This window comes from Bombina bombina, chromosome 2 (assembly GCF_027579735.1).
Source record: "Bombina bombina isolate aBomBom1 chromosome 2, aBomBom1.pri, whole genome shotgun sequence".
Taxonomy (NCBI): Eukaryota; Metazoa; Chordata; class Amphibia; order Anura; family Bombinatoridae; genus Bombina; species Bombina bombina.
The window spans coordinates 460492839-460512490 of NC_069500.1; the positions used below are offsets into that span (position 1 = coordinate 460492839).

Sequence of the window (19652 nt, forward strand, 5' to 3'; positions counted from 1 at the left end):
CAAACCATTAAGAGTTCTAAGACACACTGTCCTTAATGAAAATAATGAAGAAGTATTACTGTGCTCCTCTGTGGAGTGCAAAGGTATTGTGGGTAATGATGGACGCCATTATATTCTGGATCTCCTGCGTACTTTCCCTCCTGATGTCCATTTCCTACAGCTGAAGGGAGAAGACACACCTAAGGAATCATCTCCCCTTCAATTCCCTAAATCTTATCGCCACCAGCTCTGTAGCTTGCGACCTGAATTGATAGATTGCTTTGTCCAACACAAGTAAGTTCTTCTATCAAACCAATGGACTTTCAGAAATACATTAGAGGGTAAAAATTATACAATAGTTTAAGTTTTAATATGGTGGTCTCTCGGTTAAAATGCTATTAGAGTAGAAAACTTTATGACTGCTTTGGTGATGTATATAGGAATGTAAATGGTATTGAAAAGGAATATTTACCAAGGTAAATATAAATAAAAATAAAAACAATTGAATACTGATTTACATAGCCTAACAATAAAGTTCTGGAGAATTATCATATAAAGGGACAGTAAACAAACATTATTTTCACTGTATTTTTTTTTTTTAAGATAGCTTAACTCCAGCCACCAGGTGCCTTATTTGAAGGAGCCAATCTGTACAGCTTTAATCCAGAGACAACAAGGATAGCATTGGTCATAACATCAGTACAAAATGCATTTTCAGTTTTTATCTGATAAAGCTAATTAGGGAAAGATATGTGGCAGAGTTAGGCTTGAGAAGTCAGCAAACCCTGAGAATTAGAAATTGCTCACTTTTCAGAGCTAAGTTACATGAAAAAGGGTGTGTATATACAGTATCTCACAAAAGTGAGTACACCCCTCACATTTTTGTAAATATTTTATTATATCTTTGCATGTGACAACACTGAAGAAATGACACTTTGCTATAATATAAAGTAGTGAGTGTACAGCCTGTATAACAGTGTAAAATTGCTGTCCCCTCAAAATAACTCAACACACAGCCATTAATGTCTAAACCATTGGCAACAAAAGTGAGTACACCCCTAAGTGGAAATATCCAAATTGGGCCCAAAGTGTCAATATTTTGTGTGGCCACCTTTATTTTCCAGCACAGCCTTAACCCTCTTGGGCATGGAGTTCTCCAGAGCTTCACAGGTTACCACTGGAGTCCTCTTCCACTAATCCACAACGACATCACAGAGCTGGTGGATGTTAGAGACCTTGCGCTCCCCCGCCTTCTGTTTGAGGATGCCCCACAGTTGCTCAATAGGGTTTAGGTCTGGAGACGTGCTTAGCCAGTCCATCACCTTTACCCTCAGCTTCTTTAGCAAGGGCAGGCAGTGGTCGTCTTGGAGGAGTGTTTGGGGTCGCTATCATGTTGGAATACTGCCCTGTGGCCCAGTCTCCGAAGGGAGGGAATCATGCTCTGCTTCGGTATGTCACAGTACATGTTGGCATTCATGGTTCCCTTAATAAACTGTAGCTCCCCAGTGCCGGCAGCACTCATGCAGGCCCAGACCATGACACTCCCACCACCATGCTTAATTGTAGGCAAGACACACTTGTCTTTGTACTCCTCACCTGGTTGCCGCCACACACGCTTGACACCATCTGAGCCAAATAAGTTTATCTTGGTCTCATCGGACCACAAGACATGGTTCCAGTAATCCATGTCCTTAGTCTGCTTGTCTTCAGCAAACTGTTTGCAGGCTTTCTTGTGCATTATCTTTAGAAGAGGCTTCCTTCTGGGACGACAGCCATGCAGACCAATTTGATGCAGTGTGCGGCGTATGGTCTGAGCACGGACAGGCTGACCCCCCCCACCCCTTCAACCTCTGCAGAAATTATGGTAGCATTCATACATCTAATTCCCAAAGACAACCTCTGGATATGACGCTGAGCATGTGCACTCAACTTCTTTGGTCGACCATGGCGAAGCCTGTTCTGAGTGGAACCTGTCCTGTGAAACCACTGTATGGTCTTGCCCACCGTGCTGCAGCTCAGTTTCAGGGTCTTGGCAATCTTCTTATAGGCCATCTTTATGTAGAGCAACAATTCTTTTTTTCAGATCCTCAGAGAGTTCTTTGCCATGAGATGCCATGTTGAACTTTCAGTGACCAGTAAGAGAGAGTGTGAGAGCAATTACACCAGATTTAACACACCTGCTCCCCATTCACACCTGAGAACTTGTAACACTAACGAGTCACATGACACCCGGGAGGGAAAATGATTAATTGGGCCCAATTTGGACATTTCCACTTAGGGGTATACCCACTTTTTTCATTAATGGCTGTGTGTTGAGTTATTTTGAGGGCACAGCACATTTAGACTGTTATACAGGCTGTACACTCAGTACTTTACATTGTAGCAAAGTGTCATTTTTTTCAGTGTTGTCACATGAAAAGATATAATAAAATATTTACAAAAATGTGAGGGGTGTACTCACTTTTGTGAGATACTGTATGTATATGTAATATATATATATATATATATATATATATATATATATATATATATATATATATATATATATATATATATATATATATATATATATATATATATATATATATAATCTTAAGGTGTTTACTTTACCTTTTAACATAGAGGCCGAATTATCAAATGTCTGTCGGACCTGATCCGACAGTGCGTATCAGGTCCAACTGACATCGTTGAATTCGGAAAGCAATACGCTCTCCGTATTCAGCATTGCAACAGAAGCTGGTGCAACGCCGCCCCCTGCAAACTCGCGGCCAATCAACTGCCAGCAGGGAGGTGTCAATCAACCCGATCATACTCGATCAGGTTGAATTGTGGCGATTCCTGTCCGCCTCATCAGAGCAGGCGGACAGGGTTATGGAGCAGCGGTCTTTAGACTGCTGCTTCATAACTGCTGTTTCTGGCGAGTCTGAAGACTCACCAGAAAAACTGGCCCTCATGCTCCATACGGAGCTTGATAAATGGGCCTCATAGAGTTTGATGGCAGATAAGTACCAAAAGGCCCATTGTGTGTAAGCATAATTTATTCTTTGGGTAACTATATGCATAGCCCATGTATTTTTTAATTCCCTAGCAAACTGTGTCCTTACCAATTTGTCAAAATGTATTTAATGAATCATCCACCATTTCTGTATAGGGTGTGATTCCACACTATTACACCCTTCCTCATTAGTATCTTACACCCATATCACTCATGAATACAGCTTATGGTTATAGCTGGAGGAGAGCTCTTTTGTGCATTTGGCTTATTTCTAGCCTTTCTGAATATATGCAATGTGCACATTCCTGAGAATGTATTGGTATGTAGATTTTGTGAAACTTTCTTAAATATATGCAGTGTCATGTATCTTGCTTAGTCCCCCAGTTCTGCAGATTTCAGTATATTCCAATGTGGCCCTTTTACAAAGTTTGAACATCCTTGTTCTAAATCATTTAAAAATATTTTAGGAGCTTGACAGAATGATTTAAAAGTAAACTCTTTTCTTAGGTGTTCTGTTCAATACTGCTACTTCAGCTGTAACTTCAAATTCCTTGTTAGATATTAAAGGGACAGTATACACCAATTTTCATATAACTGCATGTAATAGACACTACTATAAAGAATAAGATGCACAGATACAGATATAAAAATCCATATAAAATTGTTAAAAAAACGTATTTAGACACTCTCAGTTTAGCTCTGTTTAAAAGGTAGTTGGAAGACCCACTGCAAGTGGGAAATGAGACACTCCCCCCTCCCCCTTCTTTTGCATATGAAAAGACCCTTTACAAAAACAGTAGCAAGCTGGAGTAGGTATACATCAGTATTCTCCTAAAACTTTGGGGCTTGGTTAGGAGTCTGAAAATCAGAGCAATGTTATTTAAAAATAAGCAAAACTATACATTTAAAAAAAAACTTTATGGGCTATATAAATAGATCATTTACAAAACATTCATGCAAAGAAAAAAATGAGTGTATAATGTCCCTTTAAGGAACATTTTAGGAACTTTGTTAAAGAATGAGTTAAAATAATATTTTTGAAGAGCAAACTTCTCTCTTCAAATTACATCTGCATTAATAGATGATTTATAAATAGAATAACAAATTGCTTAATACTAATTTGCTTCAGCAATTTTCTGAAAAGGTTTTGCAGTTAATATGAAGTTGGCAGATGATGCAAATCTAAATTGATGTCCCTGTTACAGATACACCCAGTTTATGAATCTCGTCATGGACAAGACACAAAGCAGAGAAGGATTAAAAAATAAGAGTGTGCATGACCTATTCAAAGATGGTAAGTGATGCACAAAGAGAAGGGAATGCTAGCTCATAATAGGTAGTAGGACTCTTGTACATTCATTCTTATATAAAAGCTTTTCCTGACACCTACAATTATATTGGTCGCCTCTCTGTATTGTTGGTAATTGTTAAAAGGACAGGGAGCCCACATTTTTTCTTTAATGATTCAGATAGTGCATGCAATTTTTTTTTTTAAATAATTTTTATTGTATTTCAACAGGTTTATACATTTTCATATAGTTTCAAAGAAAAAAGATAGATAAATCACTAAACTAAATCGACAATAAACAACCCATACTTATTTTCCTGTTGAAATGTATTTTCCCCCTTTCCCCCCCCCTTGTTGTTTTCCCTAAACAACAATATAACAACCATAAAAAAAAATGAGTTGAGAAAAAAAAAAAAAAAAAAGGAAGAAAGAAAGAAAAAAAAAAGAAAAAAAAAAAAGGGGGGAACCCCCCCCTCCACACACCTTGCACAGAAGATGGAGAGAATTCAAAATACATCTTCCCCTACCATATTCCCAAGAGTACTATCTCTGAGTTTTGGAAGGGAAATATTATTTGATCTATTTCTATCTCTGTAAGTGATTTAATGAGTGGTGCCCATTTTTAAAAAAAAAAGCTTAATGTCAGATTCCTTATCAATGTTGGTATCCCGCTGCTCTAGGATACATTGTTTTTTGAGAAAGTTCTTAATTTCTGGTATTGTTGGTAAATTTCTTGACTTCCACTTTTTAAAGATTAGGTATCTGACTGCTAAGATAATAGAGATGATTAAGTACTCATTGGACCTATACTCTTTTTGATTATTTAAGCAGAATATAACCTGGGTTAGAGAGAGATCCAGAGGAGAGATTTTAAGTGATGTCTTTGCCCAATATTCCATTTTAGACCAACACTGTCTAATCCGTGGACAGTCCCAAATCATATGTTTCAGGTCTGCAGCCATCTTAGAGCATTTAGGACATTTGTCAAAGTTTGAATTCTTAAGCTTGAATGCTTTTTCGGGGGTATAATAATATCTATGTATAAGTTTTAGGTGAGCCTCCCTCCAGGTGGCAGATATTGTAGCCTGAGACACTCTACGAATGGAGTTTTTTATGAATTGACTATCGATATAGTCCTGCGCTAAGTCTAGATTCCAGACCTGCGCTAGTTTTTCGAGAAGGTGTTTCCCTTTGCCATCTCCCAATAAGTGGTAGCATGGGGTAATAGACATCAGCCCGTTTTTGACCAGTGTAAACCAGTCCTCTAATCTGCCTAGGTCCCAACGCCAATTAGTGGCCTTAACTGTAGGTATGCGAAGAACTCCTTGTTGGAGAGATTGAAATTATTTTTAAGTTCATCAAATGATTTAATACATTTTCTCTCTTGATCCACAAAGTATATAAGTTTATCCAATCCTAATGAGTGCCATTTTTTGATCACAGATGAATCTAAGCCTGCCTGAAATTTAGGATTACCTATTAGAGGTAGATATTGTGATACCTGCCAGTTTATATCTATGAGCTTTCCGATTCTTCTCCAGGCCCTTAAGGGGTTGAGAAACATTTTAAGTGGTCTAATATTCGCTGGGTAATCTTTGGGTTCACAGTGTAGCAAGGCTGTTGGTAAATATGGATAACATATTTTCTCTTCAAGGTTATTATTTAACACATAATCCTTAGAGAGAGTCCAGTCAGCTATAATTTGCGCTAGGAAAGCCAAGTTGTACAGCCTTATATCTGGTAGGGCAAAGCCTCCATAAATTTTTGAAGATGACAGTTTATTTAGGGAGATCCTGGGTCTAACTTTTTGCCAGATAAATCTTCTGAGCATGCTATTTATTAAACGTATATCTCTTTCCAGAAGCATTATTGCTGTATTCTGCAAAACGTATAGTAATTTAGGAAAAAGAACCATTTTGAATAATGCTATCCGTCCAGAGATAGAGAGTGGTAGACTCTCCCAGTTTCTAAGCTTTTCTCTGAAAGTTGAGATGACTGGTAAAATATTAAGCTTATATAGATCTTTTGGTTCGCTTGGGATATTGATACCTAAGTATTTAAATGAATCTTTAACTAGACGAAAAGGAAGATTACTGGGGGAGGAATTATTTTTCCTAAGCCAGAATAATTCTGACTTGGTAGTGTTTACTTTATAGCCTGAGAAGGAGCCAAATTGGTCTATGATTTGTAGCAGTTTAGGGAGGTTAACTTTGCTATTTGATAGATATATAAGGATATCGTCTGCATATAGAGCCAATTTTATTTCATAATCCCCTATTTTAATGCCTTCAAGTTGTTGCCTAATCGCAATTGCCAAGGGTTCAATACAGAGGTTGAAGAGGAGAGGGGAGAGGGGGCATCCCTGACGAGTTCCTCTGTCCAGAACAATTTGGGGGGAGAGTAAGTTATTTACAATCAGACTCGTATGAGGCTGATTGTATAGATTTTTAATAAAATCAAGAAACCCTCCTGAAAACCCAAACTTTTCTAAGGAGAAAAAGAGATGATCATATTGAACAGAGTCGAAGGCTTTTTCAGCATCAACTGAAATAACCGCTAAATCTGGGGGGGCCCTGTCCCCTCTCCTCCCCTCCTCCCCCCTATAGAAGAAATATTCTGCTGTTACCAGCATTTCTCTAATTTTTGCTGAAGAGTTTCGGGAGTTTAAGAACCCGGCTTGGTCTTTATGGATGATATTACCTAGTATTTTTTGTAGCCTTTGTGCAAGAATTGATGTAAAAATCTTGTAATCAGAATTTAATAAAGCGATTGGCCTATATGACTCCCTAAAAGTTGGATCCTTCCCGCTTTTGAGTATCAGAGTTGTATAGGAGGATGAAAAAGATTTTGTCATCTCTTCTCCATCTATATACATGGAGTTGTATAACTTACAAAGATGTACTGATATCTCTGAGGATAGAATTTTAAAAAATTCGTTGGGCAGCCCATCCGGCCCGGAGGTTTTGTTAAGAGCAAGATCAGCGATAGTTTTCTTAATTTCTTCCTCTGTGATTTGGGCATTAAGAGTTTCAGATATATCATTAGAGATTTTAGGGACTGAGATTTTACTCCAGAAATCTTCCGCTTGAGCTGAGTCTGAGAGTCTAGCAGAATATAATTCTTGATAATATTTTTTAAATTCTTCCACTATTTCCTCATGTTTGAAAATTTCAGTCTCCCCTACAACTAATCTCTCAATTAACGAAGGTTTTTTTTCACTTTTAAACAATTTAGCTAATAATTTCCCCGATTTATTACCAAATTTGTATAATTTAGATTGTAATTTTAATTCTTTTTGGGTTTCTCTATACAATAAAAGATCATCTTTGTTACTTTTTGCACTAATATATTTATCCCAGTTGGCTGGATTTTGGTCCAAGAGAAATCGGTTATAGGCATTTGTTATTGCATTTGTTAGTTCCCTTTCTTTTTGTTGCATCTTTCTGTTTAATGAGGCCATATAGGCTATGATTTCGCCTCTCAACACAGCTTTCGCTGCCTCCCAGAAAATAGCAGGACGGTCTCTGTATTCTGAATTATTGAAAGCATATTCATTAAACTTAACTCTAAGCCAGTTCTTAAATTTCATGTCAGAGGCTAAGTAGGAAGGAAAAAAAAAAACGATTTAGCTTAAATTTAGGCTGCTTATCCTGGAGGTCTAAGATGATTGGCCCATGATCAGACAAACATATAGGAAGTATTTTTGTTTTAATCTCATATGTGCACAATCTTTCGTCAATAAGAAAAAAATCAATTCTTGATAATGTTTTATGAGCTTTAGATAAGCAGGTATACTCTCTAACATCAGGATTCTGCATCCTCCATATGTCCCTAATGCCTAGGTTTTGCATTAGCTTCATGAGTAATTTAGCTTCCAAATTATCTTTTTTATGCTTTTTTTGTTTTGTATTTTGTCTCAGTCTGTCAAGTGGGCACTGAGGGGCCATGTTAAAGTCACCTGCAAGAATAAGGCTACCTTCCATCTTAGAGAGTATCTCAGTCTGCAATAGGTTCCAAAATTCTGGGTCAAGAGTATTAGGCGCATAAACGTTACACAATGTGAACACACGATTATTCATTTTTATTTTTAAAATTACTGATCTCCCCTCCGGATCCACCCCGGCATAGAGTATTTCTGTATTAATTCTTTTCCCCACTAAAATGGCGACCCCTCTCTTTCTCCCCTGTCCCGGTGAGGCAAATATCTCCTTAACCCATGATGTCTTTAATTTTGATACTTCCTCTAGATTAAGGTGCGTCTCCTGGAGGAAAGCTATGTCAGTGTTCAGTTTCCTTAATTGGGTAATAATTAGTTTCCTCTTCATAGGGGTAGTAATACCTCCTACGTTCCAGGATACTGTTTTAAAGTTAACCATTTATTTCAATGGATAGATACATGCAATTGGTGGGGGAGGGGATAAATAAACCAGAAAGAGAAGAAAAAAGAAAAAAAACAAACAAAAAAAAAAAAAAAACGAAAGACCGAAAGACAATTATATTGGCAAGCAGATGCCATGTTCTTTTGGTACCTACTCAGTTCACTCACTGGCATTTAACTGACTCAAGAGATTTTCTGCCTCTTGCGCATTTTCAAACATAGATACTTCTCCCTTAACAAAAACCTTGAGTTTTGCAGGGTAGTTAATCCAAGCCTGATAACCCTTCTGGATGAATTTAGAGCAGATTGGAGCTAGATTTCTCCTCTTAAGTGATGTTTCTGCTGAATAATCCTGGAATAGGAGAATCTTGCTCTCTTTAAACATTATGGGCTGATTCTTACGGAAATATTGGAGAAGGGTCACCTTGTCGTTAAAATTAAGTAATTTGGCTATCACTGGCCTGGGTCTAATATTGCCTCTATTGTCAACCTGTTGCTTCCCTGTTCTATGTACTCTTTCTACCACTATTTGGGGATTACTAGAGGGAATTTTAATAACTGTACTAGGGTGTCTGAAATGAATGAGTTTAAGTTCTCGGGTTGTTTTGCTTCGGGTACCCCAATAATGCGGATATTATTTCTCCTGGATCTGTTTTCTAAATCTTCAATTTTACTTTGCATTTTGAACAAAGTAGCTGAGGTGGAGTCTATGCTTACACTATGTGTGATTGTAAGGTCCTCAAGATCGGACACCCTTTGTTCCACTTCATTAATTCTATTAGTGAATTGTCTCAATTCTTGGGACAGGAGTGAGATCTCTTGTTTAATCTCTGCCCTAAGGGCATCAAATTTAGGATTTAATGCTTCCGCAATGTTTGAAACTAGGGTCTGCATGTTAAAAGTTTCATTAATAGAGAGTATATTAGCAGGGGTTGGCTGTATCTCGACAGCTGTCTCTATATTGTTTTTATTCCTTTTCTCTCTTGGTTTTGCTGCCATGACTGGTGGGGGAGTCCGGGAGTGACTATGAAGAAATTTATCCATATACTGTGTGATTAGCCTAGGTAGTAAAGTGAATTACGTGAAGAAAAGGAGTAGGGAAGTGAGAATGTGAGGAGTGTGAACGTGTGAATAGGGGAGGAGGAGGAAGTGAGGGAAAGGGGTGAGAAAAAAAAAAAAAAAAGAAACCCCAGAAGAGAGAGAAAGGAGGAGGAAAATCCTCAGTTTGATGGGGTAGTGCGTGTAAATTCCTGTGTAGGGGAGTCCCCACGCCAGCCAGAGGGCCTAAGGATTTTTACTTTATAAGGAGTTTATCTGAAGTATAGATTTCAGCCAATCCCTGGCCTATATTATAGCTACGATTTTAGCAGTTTCAATGTAAAAATCAAAACAAGATAAATCCCTGTGTAAGCAGTACTTAGTCAAATGGACAATTAACAACAGGATACATCTACAAACTCACTCTGAGTAAAATGGAATAGATATATCAAGACAGATGAAAACAATACTCAAATGTTTTCCCAACAAGCAGTAATACAAAGGGGTACAGGAACAACCTTTTGAGTGGAAAACATTTTTTTCCTTCCCCTTTCCCCCCTTGCTTCCTTTTTTCTCCTTTTTTTTTTAAGTAAGAGCCAGTTCTAAGGTATAGGTTCCAACTCACCCCTTACTATGTTATAGCTAACTTCTTAACAATCCTCATATAAATCGGATGTATCTATAAATCCACTTTAGGTTAGGTGCAGTGGATATAACAGAGCAATTATAAAAATATTTTAGTACTTTCCAAACTAACAGCAAAAACACAAGAGCACAGATACATCTTCTTAATGAGAGGTTAAACTTGCAGCAGATTTCATTTAACTAACTGGGGAAAAAGTACTTAAACAAAAAAAAAAAAAAGAGAAAAAAAAAAATGCCAGTGTTTGGTTATTTCAGCACAGTATACCTGCCCTTGGTTAGAATTTAAAATCTAACGTCGGTATATTTTTAGGGTGGTATCAGTGTTATTTTAGATTATTCCCTTTCCTTTCCACTCAGAAACTGAACTATCACATTTCAGAATGTAGCCAAGCCTAAGACACACTTAGCATCTAGGTCTGTGTTAAACTTTTGGATTAATAGGCCCTAAAAAGGGAGTACATAAATCAGTGAGTTCTTTATGTCAAAAGAGTCAATTGTGGTAGCCGTTATTATAGCTCAAGATTGGCCCATACTCTGTACATCAACAAAATAAGTCCCCTTCATTAATTCCAGCATTTCCCCATACAGTGATATAACTAGGGGAACAAAAGGAATAATCAGTTTCCAGGTATAAGTTTTCCAGTCAGGGGCCGCCTGTGATTAACTCTTGATACAACCACCGGGCAAAAAAAAAAGAGGAGAAGATAGTATGGGAGAGAGTTCCAGTATACATAGGAGAGCTGGGTCCGCCAGTCCCCCTTATAGTGCAATCCTGATGAAAGGAGCGTTACATTATTTTTAAAGAGAGAGCCTGAGCTAATGATATGAGCATAGACAGAGTAGCTTAGTTTATGTCTTCTTACCCCTGCTTTTATTCAGATTGCGGGATCTTAGCCAGGATGATTCAGAGCACCGTCTTTCAGGCTCCTGGGTTCGTGTCTCCGGACACCACCTGCAACTTTTCTGCAGTTGTCGTCCCACAGCCGCGGGAGTAGCTCTGTGAAGGAGATCCCCGTTGGTTCACCTGGCTCTGATGCTCATCCGCCTACTGGATTCATCCGCGTAGTTCCGGCGGGAGGTAAGAGGCCGGTTCCGTTATCCCCCAAACCAGGAGGGGGGCTCTATCAGTTCTCCACGCGCATCATCGGTGGGTGGAGGCGGCAGCTGCAACGCTGTCTCTTGATCAGGAACCGGTAGGTTCTGCAGGGGGTAGTCGTCTGTCTTCTGCCCAAAGAAAAAGTAGCAAACTGCTCAGGCTTCTCAGATAAAGTCCGTAGCGCTTTATTGCTTGTATGTCTTTTCGCTTTAGCCCAGTGGCAGATGGGATAAGTTTTGGTATTGTCCACACATTTAGTGCGATTGGGGAGTATGCCAAGCAAGGACAATATTGAATTCTCCGGTAAAGTTCTGTCGTAAGCGTATGGTCAGTGTATACGCTGTGGAGGATAGCTGGGCTGTTGGTTTAAACCAGCTGCAGTAAGTCCCTCCAACCTGAGGGTTTCCAGGCACGAATTACCGCCAAGGTGTGACTGCATGGGAGAGATACCTGCACAGGTGCAAGGTGCAGTCTGTGCTCAGGCTCCTCCTCTTCCTCCCTAGAGCATGCAATTTTAAACAACTTATTAGTTTACTTCTATTATTATTTTGTTGTTGTTTTCTTGGTATCCATTGTTGAAAGTCATGGAGATAAGCTCAGGAGTTTTCACGTGTCTGCAGCACTAAATGGCAGCAGTTTTGCAGCAATATTATACATTTGTAACAAAACTAGATGGCAGAACTTTTTCCTGCCATGTAGTGCATGCTATCATGTGACAGTCATTGGCCAATCAAAGACTTATATCCGTATACACTGTGAACTCAAACACATGCTCAGTAGTAGCTGGTGTCTCAGAACGTGTCGTGTGTTTATAAAAAGGCTGTGCACTATTTGATAATGGAAGTAAATTGGAAACTCTTAAAACTGCATGTTTTATCTTAATCTTGAAAATTGATTTTCACATTCACGTCCCTTTAAGCAGAGGCCGTTCTTAGTTAATATTTGTGGGAACTAATTGGGGGCTAACAAAGATGGTGAAGACACAGCACACATAATAAACCCCCATAGAACCGACAATGCCTTTAACTATTGTCTCTCATAGTTTATTTGCTGTCATGACATGAAACCCCAATTTTTTATTTTATAAATCGGATAGAGAATAACATTTTAAACAACATTCCAATTTGCATCTATTATCTTATTTACCTCATTCTTTAGATATCCTTTTTTGAAGAAATAACAATACACATGGGAGAGCCAATCACACGAGGTATCTATGCCCAACCACAAACCAGCAGCTACCAAGCCTATTCAGATATGCTTTTTAACAAAGGGTATTAATGAAATGAAGCAAATTAGATAATATAGGTAAATTGGAAAGTTGTTTAAAACTATTTATTTCTTTATTGATAGAAGTTTCTGAAATTGAGCCCAGTTATAACCATAATCACAATGAAAGTATTTGGTAACATAAAATAACCTGTAATTTCTGTCTGTCAGATGATCAGAATGGAGCAGACATTATTAGAGAAGTCTGCAGAGAAATTGGTTCAGCCAGCGACTACATTTTTGATATCCGTTTTAATCCTGATGTCTGCTCTTCAGGTAAATCTTTTTGTAAGAGTAATACCTCTTATAATTATTGTAAAAATATTACTGTAATTTGAGGAAGCTATAAACTGACTGGCACTAAAATTAACATGGTCTGTTTTTTTCAGTTATTTTAACTAATAGCAGTTATGAAAATGTATAAGTATATAGTGTGGCAATAATACTATATCTATAACTTTTTCCCTGTGTGTGTGTGTAATATATATATATATATATATATATATATATATATATATATATATATATATATATATATATTCATTATATAATCATTTCCATAAGTGATAGATAACTGTGTGGAAAAAGTCATTCCTAGGTCTTTAAACTCCATTTTTAGATGGTGTTTTATTGTGGCTTTTCTTCCAAACAGTGTAATTATTGTTTTTTGATGTAATTTTTCTATATAATGCTAAAAGTCTTGAAATATTCACTTATATTGGAACACAGTTTTAATATATATATATATATATATATATATATATATATATATATATATATTGCATCAATTTGTGTACCCGTCTATGCTAAAAACAGCAGGAGAAGAATCTTGGACTCATATTTTTTCTTCTTCAATCTTATCTAGTTGTAAGATTTCCCGAGTCGCAAAAAGAAGCCAATGAAGTGCAGAAGCGATTGCTGAGGGAAGCTGCTACGTTCCTCTTGACTGTACAAATCCCAAGTTTTGTAAGTTCTTAGCTAACTTTTTTAACACAATGAAGCATTTTATATATGGGATAATTTTCAACAGAAATAAGTAATTTTTGTTTTATCATTAACTGGGTTGTTCAGCACATTATACAGTTTATTATAATTGTGCTGTGCATCACTACTATTAATTTGTATTAATTTAATTTGTCAGGGCCAGACATATCCATTGATATCTGAAGAATAAGAAAAATAAAAATAAAAATAAAATAGTAGCTAAAAATAAAGCTGATTGTGTTTTCTGGAATATATTGAGTTCTGTACTACAGGACCAGGGGAATGTTAAACATAGAAACCACAGGGCCCAGGTGCAAGAATCTAAGAAGGCCCCTCCCCCCCAAAAAAGGGTAAATTTTATACATATATTTTATTTTTTATTTTTTTTTAACACAGAAAACAATATGTGAATCAGATTACACGTCTGCAAAAGGAGATACCATGTGCCCACAGTCTGTGAGATGGTCTGACCCCCTATTACTATATATAGTGACACTGTTTAACCCACCAGTACTGTAAAGTGACCACAGTAGTCTGTGACATGGTCTAGCCCCCCCCGTACTGTATATAGTGGTACTGCATAGTGACACTTTTTACCCCCCCCCCCATGCTGTAGTAACAAGGTCTGTAATTTGCTGGTTCCACAAACATACACACACACACACACATACATGCATGAATACACACAGTCACACACACACCAATGGGTAAAACAGAAACACTAATCCCTGTAGTCAGAGACACTAGTGAAACATCACGTCACACTCACATGATATCAGTGCAGGCAGTGGCAGGTCAACGTTTTTTTTTTTTTGTTTGTTTTTAAGCTGGGCCCGGTCGCAGTTGCAACCTCTGCATCCCCTGTAGTTCCGCCCCTGGTACACTGTCTAGCTGACCTCAGCAGACTAAAGGGATAGGCTAGTCAAAATTAAACTTTCATTAATCAGAATTATACCTATTTCTATTTTAGCCTCTATTCTCTAATTAACTGGAAATCAAATTTATACAGTATTATTTGTTTAAATATTGTAGAAATAAGTGTAAAGTTGTAGGTCTAGTAATAGATGCCATCGTGTTGTATCCTAGGTTTCTGTTATGATATCTTAAATGGATAGTCTAGTCAAAATTTAACTATCATGATTTATATAAAGCATGCAATTTTAAGAAACTTTCTAATTTACTCCTATTATCAATTTTTCTTTGTTCTCTTGGTATCTTTATTTGAAAAGGCTGGATTTATAAGATTGGGAGCTGGCCCACTTTTGGTTCAGTACCCTGGAATTGCGCTTGCTGATTGGTGGCTACATTTAGACACCAATCAGCAAGCGCTACCCAGATGCTGAACAAAAATAGTCCAGCTCCTAAGCTTACAGTCTTGCTTTTATAAACAAAGATACCAAGAGAACAAAGAAAAAATGATAATAGGAGTTAATTAAAAAGTTGCTTAAAATTGCATGCTCTATCTGAATCACAATAGTTTAATTTTGACTAGACTATCCCTTTAAGATATCATAACAGAAACCTAGGATACAACACAATGGCATCTATTACTAGACCTACAACTTTACACTTATTTAAACAAATACTGTATAACTGTGATGTCCAGTTAATTAAAGCAGGATTCTTCAAACCACGGGTCGGCACATATTACTGGGTCACACCATGTTTACAGCGTCACAACTTGTGTGTGTGTGTGGTTTGTAGGAGAGTGTCTGTGGTGTGTGTTGTATAGAGGGTGTGTATGTGTTGTATAGATGGTTTGTATGAGTATGGTTGTGGTTTGTGTGGTGTATGTGTTGTATGAGAGTGTCTGTGTGTGTGTGATAGAGTGTGTGTTTGTTGTATGAGAGGGTGTGTGTTTTTACCATTTACAACACTTTCATGTTTGACTACAATCGGGTATGCACACATTTATTTACTCAGCCAAAAAATTGCTGCTATTTTGTTGTATATTACTTCAGAAATTTTCAGACCAAGCATAATTAGAGAATTAGAGACTAGAGGATAAAATAGAAATAGGTATCCTTTTAAAAAAACAAAAAACAAAAAAACATAAATAAGAATGTACTACTTAAAGCAGGAAAAAAAGGAATGTAGTCCAGCGCCAATAATTGCTAATACCCCTGCTCTCCTAATACAGACCCACTAATTTGATCTGTAAAAGTACAACACCTAAATATATCAAACTAGGACAGTGCCAATCAAATGGCAAAGGAGTATAGGGTATATAAATAGTTTGTGTGTGTATATGTACAGTGGATATAAAACGTCTACACACCCCTATTAAAATGTCAGGTTTCTGTGATGTAAAAAAATAAACAAAGATAAATCATTTCAGAACTTTTTCCACCTTTTAATGTGACCTATAAACTACACAACTCAATTGAAAAACAAAATTAAATCTTTAAGGTGGAGGGAAGTAAACAAAAAAAACTAAAATTATGTGGTTGCATAACTGGGGATGTAGCTGTGTTCAGAATTAAGCAATCACATTCAAAACCATGTTAAATAAGAGTCATCACACACCTGCCATAATTTAAAGTGCCTCTGATTAACCCTGAATAAAGTTCAGCTGTTCTAGTAGGTCTTTCCTGACATTTTCTTAGTTGCGTCCTACAAAAAAGCCATGGTTCGCAGAGAGAGCTTCCAAAGCATCAGAGGGATCTCATTGTTAAAAGGTATCGGTCAGGGGAAATGTCCGCAATCCTTAATATCAATGTTCCTAACTCACCAGAAACACTCTTATTCCTGAACTTGCCTAAGACACAAAGTGTGGCGCACTTAGCGCTTCTGCTGATAATGATCACGGGGGCCAAGTTATTAATTCCTAGAAAATGGAAAACACAGATTACCCCTTCCATTGAGGAGTGGCGTACTCAGATCGACGCTACTCTTCTCATGGAAAGATTCCACTACCTGAAAACACACAACCTAGAGACATACGAGATGATACTGGCTCTATGGCACAAAACAATCTAGAGCCCCCCCACTAGCAATAAAACTCCTGGCCCTCCCTTCCTCCCCCCCCTTTTTTTTTTTCTCTTCCTACTTCCTCTCCTCCAACCCCATTTTTCCTCTCTCTCTCCCTTCTGCCTTAGCTATTGCACTACCATATACCAAACGCAATTTGTTGTCAAATTCTGAGCTTGCAATACAGAATACTTGAAGTTTGAATAAAATTAAAAATTGGACATTTTAATTTTCGTCATCGGAAGATTCCTGATGGCCGAAATCAATAGTTATAGATGTGAAATATAATTTGGTTATGACGAAGATTGTTTTGTTTGACAACTACTCTAGAATGTAACCGTATTGTCTCTTCTTATTTGCTCAATGAGTGTAAATTGTTTATTCACATCAATACAGCTTTTGAAAAGAAAAAAAAAAAAAAAAAAGGTATCGGTCAGGAGAAGTGTACAAAATAATTTCCAAGGCATTAGATATATCATGGAACACAGTTAAGACAGTCATCATCAAGTGGAGAACATATGGCACAACAATGACATTACCAAGAACTGGATGTCCCTCCAAAATTGATGAAAAGAAAACTGGTCTGGGAGGCTACCAAGAGGCCTACAACAACATTAAAGGAGCTGCAGGAATATCTGGCAAGTACTGGCTGTGTAGTACATGTGACAACAATCTCCCGTATTCTTCATATGTTTGGGCTTTGGGGTAGACTGCAAGATGGAAGCTTTTTCTTACGAAGAAAAACATCCAAGCCCAGCTAAATTTAGCAAAAACACATCTGAAGTCTCCCAAAAGCATGTGAGAAAAGGTGTTTTATAGTCTGATGAAACCAAGGTTGAACTTTTTGGCAATAATTCCAAAAGATATGTTTGGCGCAAAAACAACACTGCATATCACCAAAAGAACACCATACCCACAGTGAAGCATGGTGGTGGTAGCATCATGCTTTGGGTCTGTTTTTCTTTTAGCTGGAACTGGGGCCTTATTCAAGGTAGAGGGAATTATGAACAGATCCAAATACCAGACAATATTGGCACAAAACCTTCAGGCTTCTGCTAGAAAGCTGAACATGAAGAGCAACTTCATCTTTCAGCATGACAACGACCCAAAGCATACATCCAAATCAACAAAGGAATGGCTTCACCAGAAGAAGATTAAAGTTTTGGAATGACCCAGCCAGAGCCCAGACCTGAATCCAATGGAAAATCTGTGGGGTGATCTGAAGAGGGCTATGCACAGGAGATGCCCTTGCAATCTGACAGATTTGGAGTGTTTTTGAAAAGAAGAGTGGGCAAATCTTGCCAAGTATAAAAAGTGCCATGCTGATAGACTCATACCCAAAAAGACCAAGTGCTGTAATAAAATCAAAAGGTTCTCCAACAAAGTATTTAGTATTTTTTATTTTTTAAAGGTTGAAAAAAATCTATTTGTACATATACTACTTAAAGCGACAGTGTTCTCAATGACCAATTTTACCTGTGTATTAAAATGTTTACAAATAGCTGCTTTATCTTTATTTTGTCATTTGAAATACCTACTTTTGCCTTTTGGAACTGCTACCTACAGTTACAATTTCAATACAGTAGTGCTGACTGTAGAAAAGCTATGCAAACAAGATAAAACATAAGACATCACAATTCTAGAAGGGCTGATAGAGATATGTACTCAATGTTCATTTTCAGGTGCTCTCTCTAAGCATTGATTTTTGTCTGTACTGTGAGATAAGATAAAAAGGACTTTGTTTGTACATAAAGAGATGAAATAATTAGGCATCCTCTCCCTCCAAGCTCAGCTCATTCAAATGGGTTGTGGTTTCAGTAAGCTTAAACAGCTACTTCATATACAAAAATAAATATAAAAGAGCAGTGCCCCATACATTTTATACTGAGTTATTGAGTCATTGGAAACATGTTAAACAAAAAACAATTTTACAATATACTGTTGCTTTAAGTAAAATATATGTACTTTAAATGAAAACAAAATAAAACACTGAAATGGAATAATGAGACCAAATTACTTAAATCACCTTAATTTATAACAAAATCTTGTAACTTCAGTTTGTGAAAATAAACAAGAAAAAGCAAAAAAGGAACTGATGATTTCATCTAGCACGGGAATATCATTTTAAATAAGTCATTAGAAACTAATTTGCAAATCTTGTGACAGGTATTAGAGCACATAAAGGCACCTATAAGTATGAATCATCTTTCCAATTTACTTCTGTTCACAAATGCACCTCTTTCTCTTTCTATCCTTTGATGAAACGTAGCTCTTTTCTAAGAGAACATACTGAGGTAGGGTCAAGAGTGTGCATGTGTCTTAAATATGTAAAGCATTGTTACAAATACTGTGCTACCATATAGTGCTCAAGATATTTGTACCTTCATGAGCCTACAGCAGTATGCACTCTTGGAAAGGGGCTATAAATATATTTTTTTTATGCACTAAATATTTAATTTAACACTCTCTTTATTTTGTCATATTCAGATAAAATCCTGCTTGGGCCATATCATTGTTCCACTAGATGGGAAAACACTTACAGATGCACTGCATGCTCATGGAATTAATATAAGATACCTTGGAACGCTTGCTGAGATGATCGATTGCTGTGAAGAACGTCAGCTGTTGGAACATGTTTATGTAAGCCTTGCATATATTTGTTCCTAAAGTAATGTGTAGACATATAGGGCTTAATGATTGCTATGTCTACCGAGAAATCCACAATTAGATCTTGCAATGTTCACGTCATGGCTTTTATTGGAAAGTATAAGTTTCGCTACCATAGACCATTCTGTCAATATATGTGTACTTACAATGTAATGTGTTATTAAAATCTGAAACTAGTCGATCTATAATATGCTTTCAAAATTACAATTTAAATTACATACATTTTTATTTAATAAAAAAAATCACATCTACTAATGAAAAACTAGTGCTACGTGTGTGTGTGTGTGTGTGTGTGTGTGAAGATGTTTACTATATGTTGTGTAAAATTGTTTTGACCATTCAA

General features: G+C 37.1%; 1 pseudogene; it reads left to right on the forward strand.

Annotated features, from left to right (window-relative positions):
* LOC128649050 (clustered mitochondria protein homolog) overlaps window positions 1–19652 on the forward strand; it is a 103294-nt pseudogene that overhangs the window by 49446 nt on the left and 34196 nt on the right.